We start from the raw sequence: 15,053 nt of genomic DNA on the forward strand, positions 1-15,053 counted from the left end.
CCTCAGCAGCACTAAGGATGTCTGACTACAGCTTAGGCCTGCTTCCGGTTGGCAAGTGGACATCCCCTGAGGGCTCCCGGGCTGCCAGAGGGATGTCTGACTGCCAGCTTAGGCCCAATCCACCCTGGAAGCGGGCCTAAGCCAGCAGGTGGACATTCCTTAAGGGGTTCCAGACCACGAGAGACACAGGCCGGGCTGAGGGACCACCCCCCGAGTGCACAAATTTTTGTGCACTGGGACTCTAGTATATATTTTTTTCAGATTACCTTAATTTTGAGTTCACACTTCGAATATTGGGTTCCTACCATTGATTTTAAATTTACGACAAAATTTAATATAGCTTAAGCACATATTTTATTCTCAAAACCTAAATGACAGTTTGAGAATAAAATACAAAATATTTAAATAATCAGTAATATAGAAAACTTGATTTAGAAATAGCTGCAAAATAAATGTTTATGTCAACTCAAGTTCCATATGTTGGTAATCTTAGCAATAGGAATCTTACAAAAATGGCCATTACTCTTCATACCTCTCTAAGTCTAAACCCTTTGCAATATGACTTTGTAGTTCTTCCATCAAAAGGTGAAGTGTAATTGCCTATCCCTTAAATCTGATTTGACATTGAGACTTACTTTTGTTGACAGAATGTGGCAGAAATGATGGTATACCTGCTCTAAGTGTAGGCCTCAAAAGTCCTTTGTACTTTTGCGCTTTCTATTGGAACTCTGCTACTACCATATGAATAAGCTCTGGATGACATTACTCGCTAGCCAATCACAGACATGTGAATGTGGCTTTTCTTTACCAACCAATCCCCAGACAACCTGCCAGGTAACCACAGCCACATAATAGATCCCAGCTGAGACTAGCAGAGCTTAACCCCTCACATGGCACAACCATGTGATGCATCTACATGTAAGCAATAAAAATAATTGCTGTTCTATATCACTATTTTTTGGCCAATCTGTTACACAGTAAAAGTGAACTGTTATAGAAATTGGTTCTTGAAATGGGGACTTGCCATAATACTAACATAGATCTGGGGAGCTGGTTGAGGCTGGCAAAATAGAGAATAAATTTTTAGCAGTATTTGGAACATGGTAAAAAAAATGACCTTGGAGACAAGGAAGTTGATAACCCAAATTATATACGAAATAATTGCCTCATATATTCTGAATTTGGCTAAAAAAACAAACAAAAAACCTCAAAGGAGAATGTTGAAAGTGCCAGCTGGTTGAATATAACTATGTATGATAAAAAATGAAAGAAAGAAAGAAGAGACTAAAAAATAACTGGTGAGTTTGCAAGTAGAATTTAGGTGGGATCAGGCTTTTGTTGATTTGAAAATTAAACTGTTCACATCAGTTTTCCTTAAGAGTAGAAGCTTCAGAGTAAACTCTGAGTTTTATGGACAAGGATCATATTAGGAAGTCTTGGTTGAGACTTCTTAATGAATGAAGTTAGTGCCTATAGACTATCTCAACTAGGAAAAATAGTCTCTATGAACCTAAAGAGCACGGTAACCTATTCCCAAATTAGTAGTGTGTAGAGAGGAAATGCATGTTTTGAAATCAATTTTCAATGTGGCTTTTGTTAAATGGAGTGGAGTCATTCAGATTTATTTATAAGTCCACAAAGATTTTAAGGAGGTTGCATTGCTATTCTATATGGTTAACTAGAGGCCCAGTACACGAAATTTGTACACTCGGGGGCGGGGGGCCCTCAGCCAGGACTGCCCCCTCTTGTAGTCTGGGAGCCCTCAGGGGAGAGTCTCCTACCACTGCTGCTGTGCTCGCCAGCTGTGAGCTCAGCTTCTGGCTGAGCGGTGCTCCCCCTGTGGGAGCACACTGACCACCAGGGGGCAGCTCCTGCATTGAGTGGGATTGGGCCAAAACCAGCTCTCTGATATCCCCTGAGAGGGTGCAGGCCAGCGTGAGGGACCCCACTGGTGCACAATCAGGGCTGGCAAGGGACTCGGGAGGTTGGCCAGCAGGGGGAGGGGGGACCATAGGAGGGCTCCAGGGCATGTCTGGCCTGTCTCACTCAGTTCTGATCGGCTGGACCCCAGCAGCAAGCTAACCTACTGGTTGGAGCATCTGCCTCCTGGTGGTCAGTGCACATCATATCAAGCGGTTGAGAGGCCCAATGCTTTGATTGGTTGAACAGATGACCAGACACTTAGCATATTAGGCTTTTATTATATAGGATGCAACAACAGTGTCCAAAACTGAGAGATAGCATTTCCTTTACTTTAATTGATTATACAATTTTTGAATACCTATATAATCTAAATCTGTGGCTTTATGACTTAAAGTTTATAGATTTAGAAAGATACAGTTGCTCTGAAATAGGGTTTTACGAAGTCAAAAGGTCCCTGGATTAAATAATCTGTATTCAGGTGAGTCTATTAGGCTTGTTCTTTTACTTAATTTTTATGAGTGCAGTTTTGAAGGAGCAAGATAAGGGACACTTACCTATTGTTATTATTGCTTGTTTTTAGAAATAATTTACCTATACAAATAGATTCTTCTATTTAAGAAATCTAAGTTGTTTGCTTATCTGTTTTCTTTTTATGTACTTTGGCTTGAACTAAGCAACTATATAGTGTTAATATAGTTGTCTAGTTCTCGCTAAGAAAGAGATATAGCAGAGTCTGAAAATCCTTGTCTTTGAAATCATTTTTTTTTTTTAAGATGTAAGGAAGCTTTACCACAATTGGGTGGAGAGGATTATTCTCAAGTGTGATATGGACATTTCAGAACAAACTGTATTCTAAACTTTATTGTCAAATTATTTCTTGGTCTTTTCAACTCCATTCAAATTATTTCTTTTTCTTTCATTTGCACAAGGAATATGGACTTCAAATGATAGTCCTCTCATGGCAAATTTGTTCTTGTAAGAAAAGTGTGATATAAAAACAACTCATTGTATAGTGCTGCATTTTTGTTTTTAAAGGCAACATGCATGATTGAAATCATTCTCTTACTATTGCTTGCCTTAAAATTCTCCTTAAATTAAAATCCTCTTTTGCAGGACAAGCGTATTAGACTATTACTTAAGAAACATTTCTTTATATAGGAACTATATAAAGACAAATGGGATACAATGTGCAGCATGGTAACTCTAGTTAATAATACTGTATTGCATATTTGAAAGTTACTAAAAAAGTACTTTTTTCTTTTTAGAGTAGATCTTAAAAGTTCTCATCAGAAGAAAAAATATTTCTAACTATATGTGGTAATGGATGTTAACTGGACTTACCCTGGTGATTATTTCACAATATATACATATATCAAATCATTGTCTTGTACACCTGAAATAAATATAATGTTATATATTTCCCCAAAGGAAAAAAAAAAAGACAAACAGAATGAAAGAAGGGATGGAAAAGGGGCTTGATCCTGAGAGTTGAACATGAAGTACTAGTTTATTTCCTCTTCTTGTTCTACCTCCCAGCAATGTTCAACTGCCACATAGAAAAAGCCCATATCTGTGTGGACAGCCTAAGATTATAACATCATTGGCCTAAAATTCTATAGAAACAATGAGGTATAGATGTGATAGTTTACTGCTAATAATAACCTATTATTGTAAACATATGTACTATATCCAAGTATCAATGTCTCATTGTTTAAGCTCTTGACTCATTAAAATTAAAAGGGAACTATTTTTAAAATTTTATTAGGAACTCATTGACTTCTTATCAATATTTGGATGTGGGTTGTATTTAAATATATAGACTTAACTCTACACTTAGACTTAGCTCTTACTTTAGGTCAGACTCTTGGGTTTTTACTGTATTTTTGTCTTTTCCTGGAAAGACACTAGCTGGTCAAGGAAGCTCAGGTGTCCCAATGATTTGACATTACCAACCCACCCAGAATAGTTTACCTAAGGTGTGGTTTCGGCTATCTTTCTGTTTGGATGCTTGATTTATGTCCCTGGTTATATTCATTCCCTTGGGGAACTTGGGTGTTTGGTCTGTATGTAAGGAGCCTAAAACTATCACTTCATTCTAACAAGGAAAAAGTTGAAGAGACTAAAAAATCAACAACTCTTTTTGGATCCATAGAATGTAGAAGACACAGGGCGAACCACGGCTCTCAAGATTGGAGAAATGGACAGGAGAATACAAGGAGTCAGGGCTTACCAGAGCGGAGATTCACTCACTAGTGGAAACCACCACGGGACCAGAGCCCAGGTAGGAAAATCTGAAATGTAATTGATGAATTATTGGGCACTCAGTGTGGACAAGTCTGTGAGTTGAAAACTCCAGGGAGACCCAGTCATGGGACAGAGGGTAGGAGTGTACAACATTGTGAGATTTACCTCCAGGATCTACACCAAGTTCCAAGAGTAGATAGCAGGCAAAAGTCTCCACAGGCTTCCAACAGAGGCAGAGAAAAATAAACCATTTAAAAACGCACCAGAGCACTCTGTTCTTGTTAACATGGCTTGCCCTCAGGGGAAGCAAGTTAACTAGAGCCTGACTTCCTGGGGTATTATCAGTACGGAATTGACCTAGAGAAGAGAAATGCTCAACCCCAGTTCACTGTAGCCATCCTGTCACATCTAATTGGGGAGAGAATTCTCAGAAACTCTTTTGAAGTTCACAGTCCAAAGGCATAAACTCAAAAAAGACTGAGACCTAATTCTAGGACCATAGAAGGCTTCCTCTCTGCCTACACCTCACCACTGAATTACTAAAGATCTATTTACAGCAATACATTTTATCCAACACATTATGTTCAGCCATCCAGGTAAAATTACAAAGCATACCAATTTCTACTGGAAGAGACAGAGAAAGCATCAGAAACAGACATGGCAAGGATGTCAGAATGATAAGACTGGGAATTTAAAAGAATTATAATTAACATTCTAAGGGCTCCAATGGATAAAGTAGACAATGTGCAAGAAGAGATGGGCAATGTTGGCAGAGAGATGGAAATCCTAAGAGAGAACCAAAAAGAAGAAACACTAGAGATAAACAACACTGTAACAGACAGAAAGAATGCCTTTTTTAGTAGACTAGACATGGGCGAGAAAAGTCTCTGAGCTAGAAGGTACATCAATAGAATCCTTGAACACAAAGAGAACAAAGATAAAAAAATAGAACAAAATACCCAAAAGGTGTAACATACGATTAATGGGAATATAGAAGGAGAAAAGAGAAAGAAAGGACCAGAGAAATATTTGAAACAAAAATGACAGAGAAGTTCCCCCAAATTAATGACAGATATTGAACCACAATTTCAGGAACCTCAGAGAACACCAAGCAGAATATATGCCCCAAAACACAACACAATAAGACAAACAAACAAACAAACAGGAAATTTACACATAGACATATCATTTTAAATCATAGAAAATCAAGAGTAAGGAAAAAAAACTTTGAAAAAAGTCAGAAGAAAGAAACACCTTACTTATAGCAGAAAAAGATAAGAATCACATGTGACTTCTCAGAAACCATGCAAGCAAGAAGAGAATAGAGTGAAATACTTAAAATGTTGAGAGAGAGAAACCCACCAACCTAGAAGTCTGTAACCAGTGGAGCTAGCTTTCAAAAATAAAGGATAAATAAAGACTGTCAGACAAAATAAAAATATGGAACTTGTGTCCACTAGAGCTGCTTTGGAAAAAAGGTTTAAACAAGTCCTTCAGAGGGAAGTGAAACAATATGTATAAGAAACTCAGATCTTCACAAAAAAATAGAAAGCATTGAAGAACTAAGTGAAAAAAAATGTTAAAAATTTATTTCTTATTTTATTTTATTACAGTGTACAATGTTTATATTTAGAATTACTCAGATGCACTCAGTTCAGATGATCCCAATTTTATTGGCAACATCCAAAACATCATAGTCAGGAGCCAGTCAAATGTATGCCTTCTTCTCTCCACCAGGCCTGATCAGGGTGTTGACCTTGGCCACATCAATGTCATAGAGCTTTTCATCCTGTTTTATCTGTTGGTGCTTATTGCCCTTGACATCCACAATGAACACAAGTGTATTGTCGTTATCTGTCTTCTTCATGGCTGACTCAGTCGTCACAGAGAACTCAATGATGGCATAGTAGTCAAGCTTGTTTCTCCTGGGGGTGCTCTGCTGAGGATATTTAAGTTGCCTTTGGAGCCCCCATGTCTTCAGCAGCCGGAAGGTGGGTGATGTGCAGATCTTTTTTGTGTGACTGTGGACACTTTCAGCACTGCTGTCTTTACCTTCAAAACCTTTATTTTGACTCTGGCTTTGGGAGGGGCAGGGGATTCCTTTTTCACTTTTGGCACCATCTTACTGAAAAAGATATTTTTTCTTATTCTCAATTAATCTGACAGATAACAGTTTGTTCAAAATGATATCAACAATGTATTTGATTGTGTATGTTTATATATATATATATATATATATATATACACACACACACACACATACATGCTTATCTATAATTATATATAGTGAGGTAAGTAAATGACAGAAATGATACAAGGGATGAGAGAGAGGAATTAGTATTATTTTGTTATTATAAATTACACTATCTGTGAAGTGGTATAGTGTTATTTGAAAGTGGACTTGGATTAGCTGTAAATGTAATTACTAGTACAAACTCTAGGGCACTATTTAAATTTTTTAAAAATTAAAGTAAAATCCACATGTTAAGAAATAAGAGAAAAGAGAATCAAATAAAGTGCTCAATTAAAACCACAGAAGTCATAAAAAGAATGGAAGACAAAAGTAAGACAAAGAATAAGGGCAATTGCCCTAACCGGTTTGGCTCAGTGGATGGAGCGTCAGCCTGCAGACTCAAGGGTCCCAGGTTCGATTCCGGTCAAGCGCATGTACCTTGGTTGCGGGCACATCCCCAGTGGGGATTGTGCAGGAGGAAGCTGATCGATGTTTCTCTCTCATCGATGTTTCTAACTCTCTTTCCCTCTCCCTTCCTCTCTGTAAAAAAATCAATAAAATATATTTTAAAAAAAGAATAAGGGCAATAAATAGAAAACAGTAACTAATATGGTAGATATTAATCCAAGAATATCAACAATCACTTTGAATGTCAGTGGCTTAAATGCACCAATTAAAAAACAGAGATTGTCAGAGTGGAGAAAAATATATGTGCTAACATCTCCTTGTATTACTGGGAAAAGGCAAATCTAAAACAAAATTAAAGAGATTCAGATTTGAATAAGTTTCCAATTTAGTTTGGAAGAGAAAATAAACCTTTTTAGAATACTTTTCCACAATTTAAAATTGTGGGTTAGTGAGATGCATGTAGCATAAAGAAGTACTGGGGAATGTAAATGCGGAGAATTCAACCATCAGATTTGTCTTGAGAGTAAAAGGTTTTGTTAAGAGCACAGTGAATAAAAACTAGGACTTTGGCAGAGAAGAGGGGAGAGAACATTTTATATCAGAGAAATGTTGTAGTGGAAAGTTGCATGGACTTCCATGATGAAGAGAACAAATTTTCCTAATCAACCATAAGCCACTGCTGGCTTTCTAGCAGCTATGTGATATTTTCAACATGTTTTCCATGAAGCAATAATTCAATGGAGTGAACAAGCTAGGCTGTAGGGAGAATTCTAGGAAGGAGGGAGCTACAAGTGGGAAGAATAATTTGAAAGCTGTTGTAGCAGGTAGCCAAGCAAGCTTGAGAGCATGCACCCACCAGGCTATTGGTAGAGAAACAGAGGCATCAAAGGACAATCTTTAGCAATGACTTACCTGTGTCGATCACCTGAAACTTTCTGAAGTTCCCATGGATTTCAGTTTCAGTTCCCATAAAATTTTCCATGAACATTGACTTACAGGGTTGACATAGGTTGACAAGGCCCTTTAATGTTTTAAAATGCAATATATTTCTAAGGGAGATAGTTGGAGGAATACTACTTTGCATACCAATAATGGGGTTAAAGGAAGATGATCAGGTTAGAAGTTGCCCACTAAACTAATGATCTTTAATTGACTCACCATGACATGACAGTACCTGAGATCAGTTTTCCCTCGCAAGGTAAAGCTTCTGCATATCCAGGTTTGATTGGAAAGCTTTGGGTTAGATAGGTTTATAGGTATCATTTTCAGAGAAGAATGATCAAACTGTCCAAATTGATCCCTATCCAAATGCTGTTGTCCATATCAGGGTAGACATATGTGATCACCACGGTTTGTAAAACAACCTGAAATGCTCAAGATAAATAAGTTAATTGAGGAAACCAAATTTGTTGGCAGGAATAAATTCAAGATTTATAAAATGATGAATAGCCTAGAACCAGGATTTATCTCTAAAATTAGAATCCATAGATGAAAAGCAGAGGTGAGATGATAAGTTTATGGGTTTTTTTGATATCATGAAACCTTTCTGATAATAGCTTTATAAATTCTTGTTACCATTTAAAAAAAAATATAGTTTCTTTGCCCTAGCTGGTTTGGCTCAGTGGATAGAACATCAGCCTGTGGACTGAAGGGTTCCAAGTTCAATTCTAGTCAAGGGCACATGCCCAAGTTGCAGGCTCAGTCCCCAGTAGTGGTGGGCAGGAAGGAGCTGAGCAATGATTCTCTCTCATCATTGATGTTTCAATCTCTCCCTCTCTGTTCTTCTCTGAAATAAATAAAAATATTTAAAAAATAAAAGATATAGTTTCTTCACTTATAATAGTTCTGATTGTCCTCAAATATAACCTCTATCTATTTAAGAAAACACACTGAGGCAAACAACACACCAGTATGAGAAACCTCTTAACAATTTGGAAGGCTGCAAGTTATGGTTACAGACATTGCAGGTTTGGTGTCATCTGGGAATAACTGTTTGTATGAAAGCTATCTTTTTTTCTACGCAGGGTGCTTCTGTATTGTTTTACATTTTATTTTTCATTTACAGTTTACATTCAATACTATCTTGTTTAACTTTCATGTGCACAGCATAGTGGTAGATGATCATATGCTTTAGAAAGTGATCCCCCCAATATTGCCAGTACCCACTTGACACTGTACATAGTTATTACTTTCACTTTTTTTTTTTTTTTTGGACATCACTAGTCACTCATTTTTTTTTTCTCAGCAAATAATCTTATCTTTGAATTATAATGGTTTTCCAGAAAGATAGGCTATGCCAGGATTGAGGAGGCAGAAGATGGTAGCTTGTGTTCCACATGGAAATTTAAATATGTCTGAATGTGAGAACAGGCATGAATACAGCTGATTCACAGTCCCCACTGAACTGAAACCTGTCCACTAGTATCCAGATTTGTGCCTCGTTTTCAGATAATGAGGAAAAGGATTTGGATGCTTCTTCAGTTAAAATGATAAAATTAGGTAAACTGTAAATTCATTCCTTTTTCCCTGTGGTTTTGACTGAGCTGCATCATCAATGTGTTGATATATTGTCATTACCTTGCTATGACCCTAATATGAGCTTTGTTAAGTGTCACATTAGCTGCTTCTGGCTTGCTCATCAGTTCTTGGTCTTAGTTTATATGCCACGGATAGGTTCGTTGGTTTGAGTACAAATACTTTCGCAGGAAGGAGATCAGCTCTGTTGAAAGGCAGGAAACAGCTCATGATCACTCATCCACAGAATTCTCTCTTAAGCTTCAGAACCTGAAAATCCCTGATTCTGCTCCTGTTTCATCAAATTTACATGCAGTCTCATCAAATTTACATGTTGGTTCTCTATTTTCTCTTTTGTTTGTGTAGAAGCATCTGTGGCTTCTCTGCTCGTGCCAGGAGTTCATCTCCCCACTCCCAGCACCAACAGGCATAAGCAGACTGCCCAACCAGTAAGAGCTCTCATCCCAAACTGGGTTGTGATTGGGCACAGAAGACTGTCACAGACAAGTCACAGCTATTCCCTGCCCTTGTTTTGTATGGTAATAATATAAGCGAGAAGCAGAAGAGTTTTCAAGATAACCTGTTACTGCTCCACAATTTCTCTGAGACGTCCTTAAATTTCAAAGGCAGACAAATGTATAATATGTTTTAGAAACAGGTCTAGCAAAATATATTTGTAGTGTTTATATTTTCTGCTTCCAGAAATACATTCCACTTATCTAGAGAATTGCCACAAATGAAATGGCTTATTCTCCACAGTGGAGAATAAATGAAGCATTAATATAAACAGATAGCTATAAGTTTAAACAAATACTCTAGAAGGAAAGTAAGGAAGACAAGTAAGGGGAATCTCTATCTTTTCTCTTCCTACTAGAGAGTCTAGCACTGTGATTTTCAACCGGTGTACCTCACAAATGTTTTAAACATTCAATATCTGACTATTTAGTCAGGGGCACTCACCTCAGAATGTAAAAAAAATGACAACAGCTAACACAACAATAGCCATCCATTGTGAATGAATCAAATTTCCCCCTATTTTTTGTCAGGTCAGCAAAAAAACAACAACACTTTTTAGTGTGCCACAAAATTTTAATAGTTTCTGTGTGCCATGAGATGAAAAAGGTTGAAAATCGCTGGTCTAGCAAAAGAGACATTATTTTTTCCATGTCTGTGGCTTGGTGGAACACAGCTCAGAAGCACCTTCTAATGCCCGCTCTGTTCACATTTGATCTTGGAGAGGACAGGAAAAAAGCTCTTCTCATTCAATTCTTTTGATTAGTTAAGGGCCTACTCCTGTCTGTGAAAGAAAATATTGCCTCTGAAACTCCACAGTGCATTGCCTGGGTCTCAAAATCAACTGTGACGTCCCCAGTAGTGTGCCTCATATCATGCGGGGGCAATGCACTGAGTAGCACAATAGTAATGTAAATGCAATAGTAGTACAAGTAGTTAATGTTAGTCAGCAAACGGGAAGATTTCATTCAAGCGTCTGTGATTAGTTATACAAACAACCTGATACCTATTTCTTCACTCTGACTTTTCTAAAAGATACTACAGTTTATTAAGACATTGAAAAATACTAAAAGATATCAGCACTTTAAAGAGAATATAATTTAGGAGAGATTTTACAATGGTTGTTATTTTATTTTGGCCCATCTCCATCTTTAAGAAATACTATGCAGATCTGCCTAATTTTAAGACAACTCTCAGTGGGATTATTAAAAATACACATGGTGATGCTGCTGCTGCTGCTGAGTCCCTTTAAGAAGAAAATGGGCACAGACATATATGGAGAAGGCCATGCAATGACAGATGCAGAGACTGGAGCATTACCATAGCTTATGAAAACCTATATGATTTCATTACGTGTCTTACATAGGTCTATATGATTTAGCCCCTAGATACTTTTCCATTCTTATTTCTTACCATTCTTCTTTTGGTCATTCCATTATGTATGCTAATTTTGCTATCTTTGAAACATATAAAGCATGGTCCACTTCAGTGCCATTTCAGATATTCTTTGTTCTAATCATATCTCTGAGAATATCAGCTCTGTAGGGAAGCCTGACCATTCTCATTGACATAACACCTCTAAAATCTCACTAACCCCTTAATTATTTGTTTATTTTCTGTTTTCTTCACTATCCTACATAAGTACAGGAGTTTTATTTTTAGTTTAATGTCGTCCCTGGAACTTAGAGTGGTGTCTGTTACTTAGTTGCTTCTCATTAATTATTTGAGGAAGAAAAAACATCTTCCTCAAATAGATAAGTTGAGTATGGATTTGTCATGTGAAATACGTCAAATTGACCTGATAAGAAGTCAGTCTGCAATATCAAGTTTGCAATGTAGAGCATTATAAAAGATGCTAAACAAAATATTTTAATTCTCACAATTCAACTGGGGTAAGGGACATGAGACCTGATTCTGTCAGAGACAAAATTTAGGGCATGTTGTTATTAGGGAATTTTTTTTCTTAACTGATTAAAATTTAAAAAACAAACATCAAGAATGCATTATTGCCCCTTAACTTTGCTGTTTTTTTGTTTGTTTGTTTGTTTGTTTTTCTGATTTGAATATTGCTGCAGCAACTTTTATCTTGGGAGCATCAGGGAAATGTCAAGAAAATTGCAGTCCTGACATTGTTTTAAACTGCTGGACCAACTCCCAAACTTTCTACCAATAGATTTCTTGTAATATGAGAAAAATAATCCCATACTTGTTAAAGCTACAATAATTCAGTTTTTGGTTATTTACCTTTAAAGTAATTCCTAACTGACAAAGCAAGATTAATTCTTTGCTCAACTCCTTCAAGCTCTATTTGTGCTACTAAACATGTCTGTAGAAATATTAATTTCCATACTCACTTTTCTTAACTTTATATTCTTGTCTCCTATTTAATTCGTAAGTTACCTCCATCTTTCCGCATCCAATGGTCAACTTTTAGTATTTACCTTAATTGGCATCACAGGAGCATTTAGCAATGTTACCTCCTTCATGCTAAAATACATACTGATTTGGCTTTTTTATATTTTAACTTCTAACTAACTGGCTATTCTTTCCTAATGCCCTCTGCTGAATTCACTTACCAACTTCTAATGTTTGAGTGCCCCAAGACTCTGCATTCTGGTTTCTTCTCTTTGTTATCTATGATCTCTTCCTTGGTAATCTCTTCTCCTCCCATGCCTTTAAATACTATAGGGTAATGATTGCAAATTTTTATCTTCATATTTTACCCTTGGACTCTAGTTGTCTATGTTCAGATTGCCCACTGAGCTTCTTGTCTTGAATGTCTCAATAGCTTTTACAAATTAGAGGAAATGTTTTAATTTCACCCTTCATCCATATCTTTCTTTTTTATGTCATAATATGGTCCCATTATTACCACAGTTGCACTAACCTAAAACTTGTCAGTCAAATGGGGGAAAGTCTTTTTTTTCTCATTCTCACACCTGTATCAGTAAATTTGTATTTATTTTAAAATTACATTTCATGTCCTATACTTATTATTTCTGTTACTAACTTCTGGGACTGACCAGAAAACCCTGAGTGACACACATTTCTGTGAAAGAGGGCTAAAGGGCTGCTTGGCTATAGGAACCAAATAGCCCTGTTTGCCTGCCTCCTTAGGCTTTTATTGTAATAACAGCTTGAACTAAAATTAACCTCTAGATATAATCAGTAGGGTAAGTATCCTTGAGAAAGCACATGCTTCTACAAGGTCGGATCTAAAGACTAAACATAGAGATTCCAGTAAAACACCCAATGGCTCAGACTTGTTTGGAAAAGTCAAGGCAGGGGCTGCTGCCTTCAGCAAGGTCCCCCAGACCTTTTGGGGAATCCTCCTTACAGACTTTCTAACCAAGTCCCATGCTTCCCCACAACTAACACCTCAGTTCAAGACATCTTTCATCTGAGCAACCGAAAATGCCATCTGGGTCTATCTTGTCTTCTACAGTCCATCCTCTACAGAGAAGCAGTGATAAACAGATTAAAAGATAAATCAGATTATTGCTCTTTTTTTTGCTCAAAACCCTCCAATGAGAGTTTATCATCATAAATTTCCTATGATAGCCAAATCTTCTACATGGCCTTCCATGCCCTACATAGTTTGAGACTTGCATCCTTTCTCAGTCTCATCTGTTACCACTCTTCACTTCATAGAGATTGGCATGGTGCTCCTAGAATACTTGATTTAAAAAATATATTATCTTAAGGCCATTCACTTGCTTCTCTTTTGACCTAGGACAATCATGCCACAAATTCTTCTATCTGACATTTAATTTAGTTTTCTATCCAAAAGTCATCTGCTTAGAAAGGTTGTTATGACTAACCTAATTGAAATAACAATCCAAGTTCACTCCCTAACCATGTACCCTGCTTTGAATTTTGCAAAGATGCTGTCAACTAAACTAAATTCTGTCATAGTACTTGTTTTTTGAAAGGCCAATTGTTAGATAATTTCAATGAAAACTCATAGCTTTAGTCTTTTTTCTTTGGTACACGTTATTGATACAGCATTTTTGGACTGGAACCTGGATTCTTTGTCCACTGGAGTCAAAGAATGAATCCACAGACAGAGGGTAGTATTGCAAACATGGAGATTTATTGAAGAACAAGTACAGACTCCCACGTGGGGAGAGGGAAAAGTCCCACAGAATGGACTCCTATGTGGGGAGGGGGAAAAGTCCCACTCACTTCCTGTTTCCATGGTTTATAAAGGCTATAGTTCCTGTGTCCTGATATCCCCTCTGATTGGTCAATATTCCTTTTCGAATTGGTTATTATAGTGACTCCTGAGGCCCTCCTCCCTCATTGTCCTCCTATTCCTTATGGGCTTTCTTCCTTCTTTTGTAAAATAGACCTTTTATGTCTACTTCCAGTTCCCTTGTCCTATGGAAATATACCAGTTGCTTCTTCCTTGTCTTATGGAAATGTAACTGCACCTGGCTTCCTTGTGTTATGGAAATGTACCTTCTCCCCATCTGTAGCCCTATGTTTTCTTCCATGGACCCCAATTCTAAAAATTCCCTAAACCTGCCTATGTTCCCCTAAAATTCCTGTTTCATTATCATAAGCACTAAAACTCTGATGATTTGTGTGCAGTTTTTTGCTTCTTGTGTTTGTGTTACAGAATTTGCAAATTTCTTTCGTGCACAATATTTCTTAATAACCCATGAAAAGAATGGTTTTACCTATCTGAGGAGAGAGGGAAAGACAACTCTGATGAGGGGATGTATCATTTGTTCCTGGTTGCTTTAAATTATAGTCCAAAGCATTTGCATTGGTACACACAACCATGACCTTCATTCTATGTACTTTCCCAGATATTTCTAGTGCCTGTAACAGATTACTCAGTCAAAAAGCATTGATTGCAAATATAAAAACAAAAATAAAAACAAAGTAGATAAGATGCTTTGTTGTTCTGTTCTAGACTTAAGGAAACTGGTATTGTTGTAATATACCCCACAAATCACAGAAGGATGCCTCAAGAAGTCGAATTAAAGAGTCACATTTATTGCAATCCGGGACTATGAGGGGCCATTCCCCAAATCTCATAGCAACAAGGTGGTCACAGCTCCAAAGTTATATAGGCAAAAATCACAAGGTATTGATTATATCCCAGGGTTTGGAATGAGGAACCTGGCTCACAAAAAGCAGTTTACAGAAGCAGAATTAAGCATGTTAATTACAGTTTTGGGTCTCAGGGTCACTGAATTGACAGAAACAC

At 37.2% G+C, this 15,053-nt stretch overlaps 1 long non-coding RNA gene across 1 annotated transcript in view; it reads left to right on the forward strand.

Annotated features, from left to right (window-relative positions):
- The first annotated feature begins 4,075 nt into the window (after nucleotides 1–4,075).
- The window catches only part of LOC308520640, a 223,865-nt gene continuing 212,887 nt past the window's right edge, over nucleotides 4,076–15,053 (forward strand). The window contains exon 1 of the long non-coding RNA XR_013996103.1: nucleotides 4,076–4,204. This is a non-coding gene — a long non-coding RNA (uncharacterized lncRNA). The remainder of the gene's footprint in view (nucleotides 4,205–15,053) is intronic.

This window comes from Myotis nattereri (assembly GCF_964212035.1).
Source record: "Myotis nattereri genome assembly, chromosome: 5".
NCBI lineage: Eukaryota > Metazoa > Chordata > Mammalia > Chiroptera > Vespertilionidae > Myotis > Myotis nattereri.